General features: G+C 37.0%; 1 long non-coding RNA gene across 2 annotated transcripts in view; it reads left to right on the top strand.

The window, feature by feature from the left end:
* Positions 1 to 12630, top strand: part of LOC120298227 — a 183409-nt gene that overhangs the window by 89180 nt on the left and 81599 nt on the right. The window lies entirely within an intron of this gene.

Here is a 12630-nt window from a genome sequence, read left to right as displayed (position 1 = left end):
TATCTCTGATTCCAAAAGAGGATCAAGATCTTACCTTGCCCAAGAATTATAGGCCTATATCTCTCTTAAATGTGGATTATAAAATTTTTGCAAAAATTTTAGCTAATAGGCTTATGGGGGTCTTGCAACAGCTTATACATAAGGACCAATCGGGTTTTATAACTGGAAGGTATATGAAAAATAATGTTAGACAAATTATTAACTTATTAGAATATTTAGATAAAAACAACCAAGTCTCTGCAGGGCTGATATTTTTGGATGCCGAAAAAGCTTTTGACCAACTGAATTGGCAGTTTATGTTAAGTTTAATTAAGGAGATGAATTTTGGTCAAAACATATTACAAGCTTTATCCAATATATATCAAAAACAGACTGCTCAACTTATTGTTAATGGGGGTTTGTCAGAGGTTTTCACAATAGAAAAAGGTATAAGACAGGGATGTCCATTATCTCCGCTACTGTTTGTTTTAACATTGGAAATTTTGTTGATTAAAATTCGGGAATCGCAAGAAATAAAAGGAATAGAAATCAACAAAAAAGAATATAAGTTAAGAGCTTTTGCAGATGACTTGGTTGTTACTTTGTCTCAACCTACTTACTCGGTAGTAAAATTATTACAATTGATTCATCAATATGGGTGTGTTTCGGGTTTTAAAATTAATAACAATAAGACTAAAATACTACCTAAAAATATGACTAATTGTGATAAACAGACCTTGGTTAAATTAACAGATTTTGAAGTTGTTGATAAGGTAAAATATCTGGGGGTCATATTATCTGTTTCTAATGCAAAATTGTACAAAAATAATTATGAAAAGTTGTGGATCAGGGTACAGAAGGATTTAAAGAATTGGGATAATTTACAGTTATCTCTTATGGGTAGAATTGCAGTTATCAAAATGAATGTTCTACCCAAATTTCTTTTTTTGTTTCAAATGTTACCTATCTTAAAGAATGAACTTAACTTAAATGAATGGCAGAAAGGTATTAATAAATTTATTTGGGCAGGGAAAAAACCAAGGGTAAAACTTAAAATTATGCAAGATTTCCGTGAGAGAGGTGGACTCAAGGTACCAAATTTGAACTTATATTATGATGCTGTGGTTTTAACACTGATTAGTGATTGGGTGAATTTAACAAATGCAGAAATACTCCATTTGGAGGGTTGGGATTTACTTTTTGGATGGCATGCCTATTTAATTTTTAATAAAAAAGTGGATCGGGTTTTTAAATCTCATATTATAAGGACTTCTTTGCTCAGGGTATGGAGGAAATATTATAAAAGTGATTTTAAAATACCATTATGGGCTATACCTTGGCATGCGATAGAGGGGATAAAGAGAGGAGTTAAGATGGATACGGTTCCCTATATACAACTACTTAGATGGGATGGTCAAAATTGGCAGTTAAAATCTTTGGAAGATCTAATACATGAAAATATTACTTATTCATGGTTTCAATATAGACAAATAGTGGAGAGATGGAAGATGGATCGTAATATGGGTTGGCTTAGAGAAGATGAAAATCTTTTTAAACAAGTAAGGGATCAAAGACCAACTCATATTAAGAGGGTTTATGGGGTTTTAGTGGAAATGGATTCAGAATCTGAATTAATCAAAGATTGTATGATTAAATGGGCACAAAATATTGGTGAACCAATCCCACTGGATACTTGGGAACTTATATGGGTGAGGAATGTTAAATTCACACAAGCGCAGAATTTAAGAGAGAATTTTTATAAAATGTTTTATAGATGGCACCTTGACCCACAAAAATTGTCTATTATGTACCCTGATCTACAGCCTAAATGTTGGAGATGTGGTTGTTTGGATGCTACCTATTATCATATTTGGTGGTCGTGTAAAAATATAAAAGCTTTCTGGATTAAGATATGGTGGAATATTCAAAGAATTTTTAGAAGGAGGGTAAAATTTACCCCGCAATTATTTTTATTAGGTATTGTTACGGATTGTGATGCTAAGGAAGTTATATTGATGTTAAATTTGATCACAGCCGCAAGGTTGCTAGTAGGACAATATTGGAAGAAGGAATCTTTGCCTACCCTACAAGAGTGGTTTTATAAAGTTTCTTATTTGGCGGAAATGTCAAAGATTTCGGCTTTCTTAAAGGAGCAATCTCAAGAGAAATTTTTTGTTGTATGGGAAAAATGGATAAATTTTATACAATATAATTTGGATATGGGAAAATATCATTTAGCTTTTTTATAATTGTATAAAATTTTTTTTGATATTTTATAGATTGTTTTTTTTTCTTTCTTTTTTTCCGTCTTTTGTTTTCTTTTCTTTTTTTTCTTTTATCTTTTTTATCCTTTTTTCTTTTTCTTTTTCTTTCTCTCTCTCTTTCCCTTTTTTTTCTCTTTCCTTTTTAAGTATTTTTCTTTTTAATGCATATGTTATCTTATCATTAATTATTTTATAAGTTGTAAAAATTTGTTTAGATTTTTTAAAATTTTAAATAAGCCTGTATCCAGTTCTGGGAAGCTCGGAGAGGGGGGAGGGAGGGGGGGTTGGGAGGGATGGGTGAGGGTTGGTCGTTTATTTGTAAAACTTTTAAAAAATTTTCAATAAAAAAAAAGAAGAACATAAGAACTCAGTCAAAAAAGAGGAACCAACATCTTCCCTGGTCCAACACCTTAAAGCCACAGGACATGAAATTGACTTTAAAAATACCAGAACCATTGCCAAAAGTGAACATTTTAATAACAGAATAATCAGAGAAGCCATCGAGATAGAAAAACGCCCACACAGCATGAACAAGCGAGATGATACCTCCCGCCTACCAGCCATTTGGAAACCCGCCCTTATTGACAAACGACTCCCTAATACAAAAAATGATACCAGACCCACACTCACAAAAACCACACAGGAGGTCACCACCACACATCCACGCAAAAAACAAACCCAAAGCCACACCGATGACGAGGCACGACCACAAACCAGAAGCCAGACCACAGCTGCATCATTAGCCACTTTAAACCCCTCCAATCCATACATGAAGCAAACTGACACCCTCCATGAAGAGGAAGCACGACCACGAACGCGAAGCCAAAAAATAGCAAGGCAGCCCAAAATCTCAAACCCCTCTGCAACTCAGACTAACCTGAGCACAACCAAACAGAACACTCCCCCAGCCAATCAGAGCACAGCCAACCCCCCAGCCAATCAGAGCACAGCCAACCCCCCAGCCAATCAGAGCACAGCCAAGCCCCTAACCAATCAGAACACACCTCCACCCAATCAGAACACAGCCAAGCTCCCACCCAATCAGTTCATACCCCCACTGGCAGTTAAAAGGAAGAAACAGCTAAGACCACACATTGCTGCTCGAAGCACGAAGCTGAAAACACCAGCCTGAAGATGACGAATGGGACTTCGTCGAAACGTCGCCAAGACACTTCCAATTTTACGCGGGAGAAAACCCGAACAACCAAAGACCTACATATATATGTGTGTGTGTGTGTGTGTGTGTGTGTGTGTGTGTATGTTTTCTGAGGTTTTCGCGGGTGTTTGTATGTAGGTCTTTGGTTATTTGGTTTTTCTCCCACGTAAAATTGGAAGTGTCTTGGCGACGTTTCGACAAAATTTCATTCGTCATCTTCAGGCTGGTGCTTTTGGCTTCGTGCTTCTAGGAGCAATGTGTGATTGTAGCTGTTTCCTCCTTTTAACTGCCAGTGGGGGTATGAACTGATTGGATGAGAGCTTGGCTGTGTTCTGATTGGATGGAGGTGTATTCTGATTGGTTAGGAGCTTGGCTATGCTCTGATTGGCTGGGGGGTTGGCTGTGCTCTGATTGGCTGGGGGAAAAAAATTCTTTCCATTTCTTAGAGATCATAAAGAAACAAAACTTACAGCCCAGCGACCTACTTGTGAGTTTCGATGTCATATCCCTGTTCACCCAAGTGCCAATCAAAGAAGGCTTGACAGCTATCCAAAACAAATATAACCCTCCAAAACACATCCTAGATCTGACCAACCATTGTCTATCCAACACATACTTCATCTATAATGGACAAAAATACAAACAAATAGAAGGAGCACCCATGGGATCACCCCTCTCACCTGTCATTGCAAACCTCTACATGGAACACTTTGAAACCCAAGCTCTAGAAAAATCTGAACACAAACCCAAACTCTGGCTCAGATACGTAGACGACACCTTCATAATCTGGCCACATGGGAAAGAAAAACTGGACAACTTCCTCATACACCTCAACAGCCTACACCCCAAAATACAGTTCACCATGGAAACAGAAGCTAATAACCAACTTCCCTTCCTGGATGTCTTAGTCTACAAGAAATCCAATGGCTCCCTAGGACACACCATCTACCAGAAGAAAACACACACAAACCGCTATCTGCATGCTCTCTCACACCACCACCCAGCACAGATCAACTCCGTAGCCAAGACACTCATCTCTAGAACAAAACGCTTAGCTGATGAACAACACCTAAAAACCGAACTACACACTCTCACTAATGTACTTACATCCAATGGATTCCAACGAAATAAGATTACCAAACTAATCCAAAAAGAAACCCCCACTAAAACCCAAGACAGAGAACAAGAAAACGGCAAAGCCCTCCTCCCTTACATAAAAGGCACCACAGACAGAATCAGTAAGATCCTCCACAAACACAACATTAAGACAGCATTCTGCCCAAACAGAAAAATATCCACCATCCTAAGAAACCCCAAAGATAAAATTGAATTAGAAAATCAAGGAGTATACGAAATCCCATGCACCACTTGTCCCACCACATACATCGGACAAACCAACAGAAGAATAAGTGCACGCATTGAAGAACATAAGAACTCAGTCAAAAAAGAGGAACCAACTTCTTCCCTGGTCCAACACCTTAAAATCACAGGACATGAAATTGACTTTAAAAATACCAGAACCATTGCCAAAAGTGAACATTTTAATAACAGAATAATCAGAGAAGCCATCGAGATAGAAAAACGCCCACACAGCATGAACAAGCGAGATGATACCTCCCGCCTACCAGCCATTTGGAAACCCGCCCTTATTGACAAATGACTCCCTAACACAAAAAATGACACCAGACCCACACTCACAAAAACCACACAGGATGTCACCACCACACATCCACGCAAAAAGCAAACCCAAAGCCACACCGATGATAAAGCACGACCACAAACCAGAAGCCAGACCACAGCTGCATCATTAGCCACTTTAAACCCCTCCAATCCATACATGAAGCAAACTGAAACCCACCATGAAGATGAGGCACGACCACGAACCGCGAACCAAAAAATAGCAATGCAGTTCACCATTTTAACCCCCCCTGCAACTCAGACTAACCTGAGCACAACAAAGCCCCCACCCAAACAGAACACTCCCCCAGCCAATCAGAGCACAGCCAACCCCCCAGTCAATCAGAGCACAGCCAACCCCCCATCCAATCAGAGCACAGCCAAGCTCCTAACCAATCAGACTACACCTCCATCCAATCAGAACACAGCCAAGCTCTCATCCAATCAGTTCATACCCCCACTGGCAGTTAAAAGGAGGAAACAGCTACAATCACACATTGCTCCTAGAAGCACGAAGCCGAAAGCACCAGCCTGAAGATGACGAATGAGACTTCGTCGAAACATCGCCAAGACACTTCCAATTTTACGTGGGAGAAAACCCGAATAGCCAAAGACATATATATATATATGTCATTTTATTCTTTTATATATATATATATATATATATATATATATATACTTGGAAATTTGGGCACTAAAAGCGCTTTTAAGACCTTTTTTTTAAAAGAGACTTGAAAAGTCTGCAATATAAGTTTTGGATTTAAGGGGGGAAAACTCTGGAATAGCGTTAATGACAGCTAATAGTGAATTTACAGTACTACAACTTATTTTGCCTAAAAGAAACCTGGCTCGAAGGCCAGATTTATATAAGAGTCTGGCTGACCTTGGAAACTTTTACTTTTGAAGATTTCAACTGAAAATAAAAGGCTTGGGGGCTATTTATCTGTTTGGCAAGGTAAACTATTTTAAAATTTGCCTGTCTGAACTACGAATACAAACACTGACTTTCAGAACTGTATTGTGGAACTATTTCTCTGTAGAAGAAATATACACTATTGCTTGATATGATGGAACATTTTGGATTATAAATTTTGACTCATAAACAACTTTTAATGGTTCTTTCTTCTCCCTGGACAGAAAGATATATCTCTCAGTGGACAGAAAAACTTGAATTTTACTTTAGGGGAGGTTTAAGAAAGGATTGATAAATCGGTTGGATAATCTGGAGCTCTAATGATAACTTCCTGAGTTTTCAAACAGATTTCTGTAAAGGCCGTTTACCAAAAAATAAAATGGATGTTTCATACTTAGCTCTAAATGGTAAAAAAACATCCTAAATGTCTGTCTCCAGAAGTCTCAGTTTGACATATCATCAAGAAAATACTGATGAATCACAGAAAGAAATTCTCTCCATGTTGAAATTAATACAAGAAACAATTGCCTTAGCTTGTGATGAGATTAAAAATAATACAAAGAAGATAAAAGAACAATTTTCTAATTTAAATCTACAAACCCAGAAAATAACCACAAAGAAGGAACTAGCAACTCAGAAAATAGAAGGAAAACTAGAGAAAGTTGATCCAAAGATGGAGGACCCAAAGGGGAAAAAAGCCACTCAGACAAATGAAGAATTATAAGACATAATGACAACATTGGAAATGGAAAAGACATTTTATCAACCAGGATCTCAGAGCATACTGGAGGATAAGGAAGGAAAGCCGATGGAATGGAAGATAGAGCCATTGCCAGAACTGTGGGGAATTGGAGAAGGAGGGAGGCTATTTAATGAATATCAATGGGCTAGCTCTTTCAAAAATACTTTAATTAAATTGTTTCTTTTGCTCCAAATGATATGTCCAAGAATAGAGGAAAAACTTTTTTTATCACAAATTTTTATTGGTTTTCCAATTTTACATTTGAGTATTTGCAAAGCAATGTGGTGATTGGGTTAGTCAATAGTTCAATAACAAAATCTTTAGTACATATCTCAGGTTACATAATCAAAAATTTCTTCTCTATTTCCCTTAACATTTGATATATCATATTTAAGCTAGTAAATTTCTAATTATATCAAATTCAATTGAAACTTCATTATCACTTTTATCAGTATGTTTTTCCTTATACATATCCATATCCTATTTTTAAGTTTTACCTAATTTTTAACTGCAGTACTCCAATTTAACCTTTAATATCCATAGTATTTAAATTTTGGGTAACCCAAATTTCCTTTATTTCACTACATAAAAGTTATAATATCTAAAATACACATATTACTTACTTAAATATATCCTTATTTTATTTCATAAACATTCTCTATTTTTCATCCTACCACATCAGCACAATAATGGAGTATCCTTTTTTTATCTCAAATCCATCATCTGTATTATCTGGGCTAAACAATAATTCAAAGCTATTTCCTAATAGTTAATTTTCATTCCCCTTATAAGTCTAAATCCTCAATATTAAGCCAATTAATCACTTATTTTTTATTATTTTCCAACAATATTTAAATCTAATAATCAAATTTCCCTTCATCTCAAAATCTCCCTTTGGCCCAGTTGAGACTTTTGTTGTTGTTGTTGTTGTTGTTAATTGCGAAGTCATGTCCAACCCATCGCGACCCCATGGACAACGTTCCTCCAGGTCTTCCTGTCCTCTACCATCTTCTGGAGTCCATTTAAATTCACACCTACTGCTTCAGTGACTCCATCCAGCCATCTCATTCTCTGTCGTCCCCTTCTTCTATTGCCCTCAATCTTTCCCAGCATTAGGCTCTTCTCCAGTGAATCCTTCCTTCTCATTAGATGACCAAAGTACTTGAGTTTCAACTTCAGGATCTGGCCTTCTAAAGAGCAGTCGGGGTTGATCTCTTCTAGGACTGACCAGTTTGAATGCCTTGCAGTCCAAGGGACTCGCAGGAGTCTTCTCCAGCACCAAAGTCCAATTATATTAAGTTGTTCTTTTCAATGCTTTGTTTCCCCAGGTAGTTAAATGCCACCATTTAAAAGGGTGGGGGGAAAATTCCATTTCCTCTCTCCTCAAAGGGGGAAGAATTTCAAAAAGCTTTTAACAGGAAAGTTACTTGGGGTATAGAGAAGGTAAGATCTCACCCAATTCCTCCATGTTGCTTTCAAAGTACTTGTTAGTAATTTTGGCCTCGGCTGGTAGCAGTTTAGTGATGGGCCATGTTGGTGGCCAATCTTTTCCCTGTTGGTTACAAGAGCTGCCCCGGATCAAACGGGAGGGCTGCTGCCCTTCCGCAATCAATCGGGGGTCCTCTTCATGCTCGTCGCCTCTCCAGGGTGACTTCCGACCCTCTTCAGGGTCCCCTGGCAGGAGAAAACTGGACAGCAGAGAAAGTGATCGCCCTGCATATCCGCCTGCACCGCGATGACAAAATGGAAGCCAGGAAGAATTATTTGATGATCCAAATACACTGACTTGAAAAGTTAGTTGGCAAAGGAAGAAAGCTTGAGTAAGACTGAAGAAAACAGAAGCTTTGACCTATTAGAGAGGATATTATATTAAATTAGATGTTTGAATATGGTTAAGAATAGATTGGAAAGTAGCAAATGTGGGGCAAAAGCACCTGGACACCCCCCTAGATGCTTATAGATACAGGGGAGGGCCAATAGAATTTAAGAATTGGGGTAATGCACCGGAGGCATGCCCTGCGAATGACTCAGCAATAGAAGCACAGCCCCAATCAAAGGGAGAACAGGCGAGTAGTAGCGAGCGCAAATGAGATGGTTATCTCCTGCGCTCCCATATATGTACCGAGGGGGCAATGAGGGTAACAAGTAGTGGAGCAATTCCAAAGACATGCCTGGTTAGCAACCCATTAGCACACACAGGAGCTCACCTGTTAGCGAGAGAGAGAGAGAAGGAGGGGATAAGAAACAGGAACAACAAGACGACCAACCCCCGGGAGTTTACACATGGGCAAGGAAGGCGGCAGGGCTGGAAGTTGAAGCACGCACAAGAAGAATGGAAGTTGAAGCACGCACATGAGACAGCGCAACAATACAGAGGCAAGCTAAGACAAATGAGGGGGTGGGGACAGACGACTGGGAGCGGATGAACAGCAGATCTCCAGGCACCCGCACACGCACAAAAAAACCCAACAGCAATTGGAGAGGGGAGGACAACTTTAGAAACTGCCACTTTAAGAACTACACAGCTATCCAAAAAATAGGTCCCAGCCTTCCAAATGAAGTATTTCTGTATTTGTTAAATTCACCCAATCGCTAATCAATGTCAATACTACAGCATCATAATACAATTTCATATTTGGTACCTTGAGTCCACCTCTCTCACGAAAATCTTGCATTATTTTAAGTTTCACCCTTGGTTTTTTCCCTGCCCAAACAAATTTATTAATACCTTTTTGCCATTCATCTAAATTACGTTCGTTCTTTAAGATAGGTAACATTTGGAACAAAAAAATAAACTTTGGCAGGACATTCATTTTAATAACTGCAATTCTGCCCATAAGGGATAACTGTAAATTATTCCAGTTTTTTAAATCCTTCTGTACCTCCATCCACAGCTTTTCATAATTATTTTTATACAATTTTACATTAGAAGCAGATAATGTAACCCCCAAATATTTTACCTTATCAACAATTTCAAAGTCTGTTAAGTTAACTAGAGCCTGTTTATCACCATTAGTCATGTTTTTAGCTAATATTTTGGTCTTATTATTATTAATTTTAAAGCCAGAAACACGTCCATATTGTTGAATCAATTGTAATAATTTCACCACCGAAGAAACAGGTTGAGACAAAGTAACAACCAAGTCATCTGCAAAGGCTCTTAATTTATATTCTTTTTTATTAATTTCTATTCCTTTTATTTCTTGAGACTCCCGAATTTTAATCAACAAAATTTCCAGTGTTAAAACAAACAATAACGGAGACAACGGGCATCCCTGTCTTGTTCCTTTTTCTATTACAAAAGCCTCTGACAAACCCCCATTTACAATAATTTGAGCAGTCTGTTTTTGATATATATTGGATAATACTTGTAATATATTTTGTCCAAAATTCATCTCCTTGATTAAACACAGCATAAACTGCCAATTCACTTGATCAAAGGCTTTTTCAGCATCCAAAAATATCAAGCCTGCAGAGACTTGGTTATTCTTTTCTAAATACTCTAATAAATTAATAATTTGTCTAACGTTATTCTTCATATACCTTCCAGTTATAAAACCCGATTGATCCCTATGTATAAACTGCTGCAAGATCCCCATAAGCCTGTTAGCTAAAATTTTTGCAAAAATTTTATAATCCACATTTAAAAGAGATATAGGCCTATAATTTTTAGGCAAAGTAAGATCTTGACTATCTTTTGGAATCAATGATATAAATGCATTACGCCAGGATGGAGGGATCTCTAACCCCTGTAATAAATTATTAAACAGTTCACACAACGGTTGATCATCTCTTCTACTAAAGCTTTATAATAAATAGATGTCAACCCATCCGTACCCGGCGCTTTGCCCAATTTCAATTGTTTAATAGCTGTAACAATTTCTTCCTTAGTAATTAAACCGTTAATCTTTTTTTCCTGATCTTCTGTTAATTTAGGAAAGTTGACTTTGCCTAAATAATTATTTATATCTGTAATTTGAATATTGGTACCCTTATATAATTTTTGATAGTATTCTAAAAAAGATTTCTTAATCAATTCTTTCTGATAAACCAATTTACCATTATAATTTATTTTATCTATATTCCTCTGTTTCTGTTTTTTTCTTAACTGATAAGCCAACCATCTCCCTGGTTTATTAGCATTACAAAATGTATTTTGTTTCATAAATAGCAAATTAGTTGCAGCTTGATCAGCCATCAGCATGTTAAATTGTGTTTTTAACAATTTTAAAGCTCCTTTAATCTTTTCATCTAAGGGATTTGAAATTAAAAGTTTCTCTTTTAATTTAATCTCCTCTTCCAAGTCTTTCCGTTTCTGAATCTGTTTCTGTCTATGCAAATTATTCATTTTTATCAAAATACCACGCATAAAAGCTTTACTTGCATCCCAGACCATTGACATTGATGTTCCCTTGTTCATATTTAAAGTAAAATATTCCTTTAAACATTCCTTTAATTTATGAACATTTTTTTCTTGTTTAAATAAATTCTCATTCACCCTCCAGGATCTCCTATCTTCCTTCTCTACAAACAGTTCCATCCAAACTGGACTATGATCGGACAATGTCCTAGGAAAAAATTTTTACATTCTTCACCCTGTTGTATAAATCTGTTGTGATCAAAAAGAAATCAATTCTTGAGAAAGATTGGTGTCTATCTGAGAAAAACGTAAAATCCTTTTCTTCTTGATTACGTTCACGCCAATAGTCTCTCAATTCCCAATCTTCTTTCATGTCAAAAAAGGCTTTAGGTAATTTAGCCTGTTTAAAAAAGGTAGAAGAGCCTTTTTTGTCCATTTGTATATCTAAGACACCATTCCAGTCTCCCATTAAAATCACGGATCTATAGTCCAACAAAGTTATTTTCTGATGTAGTAACCTATAAAATTGCTCCTGTTGCTGGTTTGGTGCATACAACCCCACAATAAGAATTTTCTTGCCATATAAACCAAGTTCAAGCATAACATATCTTCCATAAGGATCTGATTCTAACAAGGTAGCAGATAAATTCTGTTTAACATAGATTACCACACCCCCTTTCTTCCCAGGGGCGGGAGATACAAAATGAGATCCCAAGCGAGGATTATTTAAATATTTTTGATCTTTAGCTGTAATATGAGTTTCTTGCAAGCAAATAATATCATTGTTGTGTTGTTTCAAATAGTGGTAAATTTTTTTTCTCTTTTGAGGAATGTTTAATCCATTAACATTCCAGGACAGGAGCTTTGCCATCTCCCTTGGCCTTCAGCCTGGAGAAGATCCGCTCAAATTCTGCTGCTGATGAATATGTAGCAGAGCTTTTGGGTCTTGCTCCTCCCACCGGCACTGAAGCAATTTGCTGAGTAGATTCTTCAATTTCTTTTTCTTTTTCTTTTTTCTGTTGTTCTTTTTCTTTACGTTTATGTGCTGCACGGGTCATTCTCTGTTCTTTAACCTCTGGTTGAGACATCCATACCACCTGTCCAGCAGTCATCATCCCTGTACCTTCAGATTTCTGTTCCATCTCTTTGTCACTCAAGACTTTATGCATCATGGGCAAAGGAGAGCCTGCTCCCAGGACCGTTTTATAAAATTCCTTAGCTTTAGCAACTGTATTAAGTCTATAACGTGTCCCCGCATGGCTCAAAACAATGCCCATCGGAATCTCCCATCTAAATGGCATTTGTCTTGCTTTAAGTTCATTTACTAAAAAAGCAAAATCTTTTCTGCTTCTTAAAATTTTAGGTGGAATTTCCTTTAAAATAATAATATCTTGGGCAGCAATCTGAAATCTTTTATTATAAAAAGTTTGTAGAATCTGATTTCGCAAAGACTTCTTAGCAAAATATATCACCACATCTCTAGGCAAATTCCTCTGTTTTGCAATCCAAGAATTAACTCTATAAATTCTTTCCACATCC

The sequence above is a fragment of the Crotalus tigris genome, unplaced genomic scaffold (assembly GCF_016545835.1).
Source record: "Crotalus tigris isolate CLP2741 ecotype Arizona unplaced genomic scaffold, ASM1654583v1 scf7180000023816.343384, whole genome shotgun sequence".
NCBI lineage: Eukaryota > Metazoa > Chordata > Lepidosauria > Squamata > Viperidae > Crotalus > Crotalus tigris.
The sequence above is the reverse complement of the archived record's forward strand: the minus strand, read 5'-3'. Positions and strand labels throughout refer to the sequence as shown.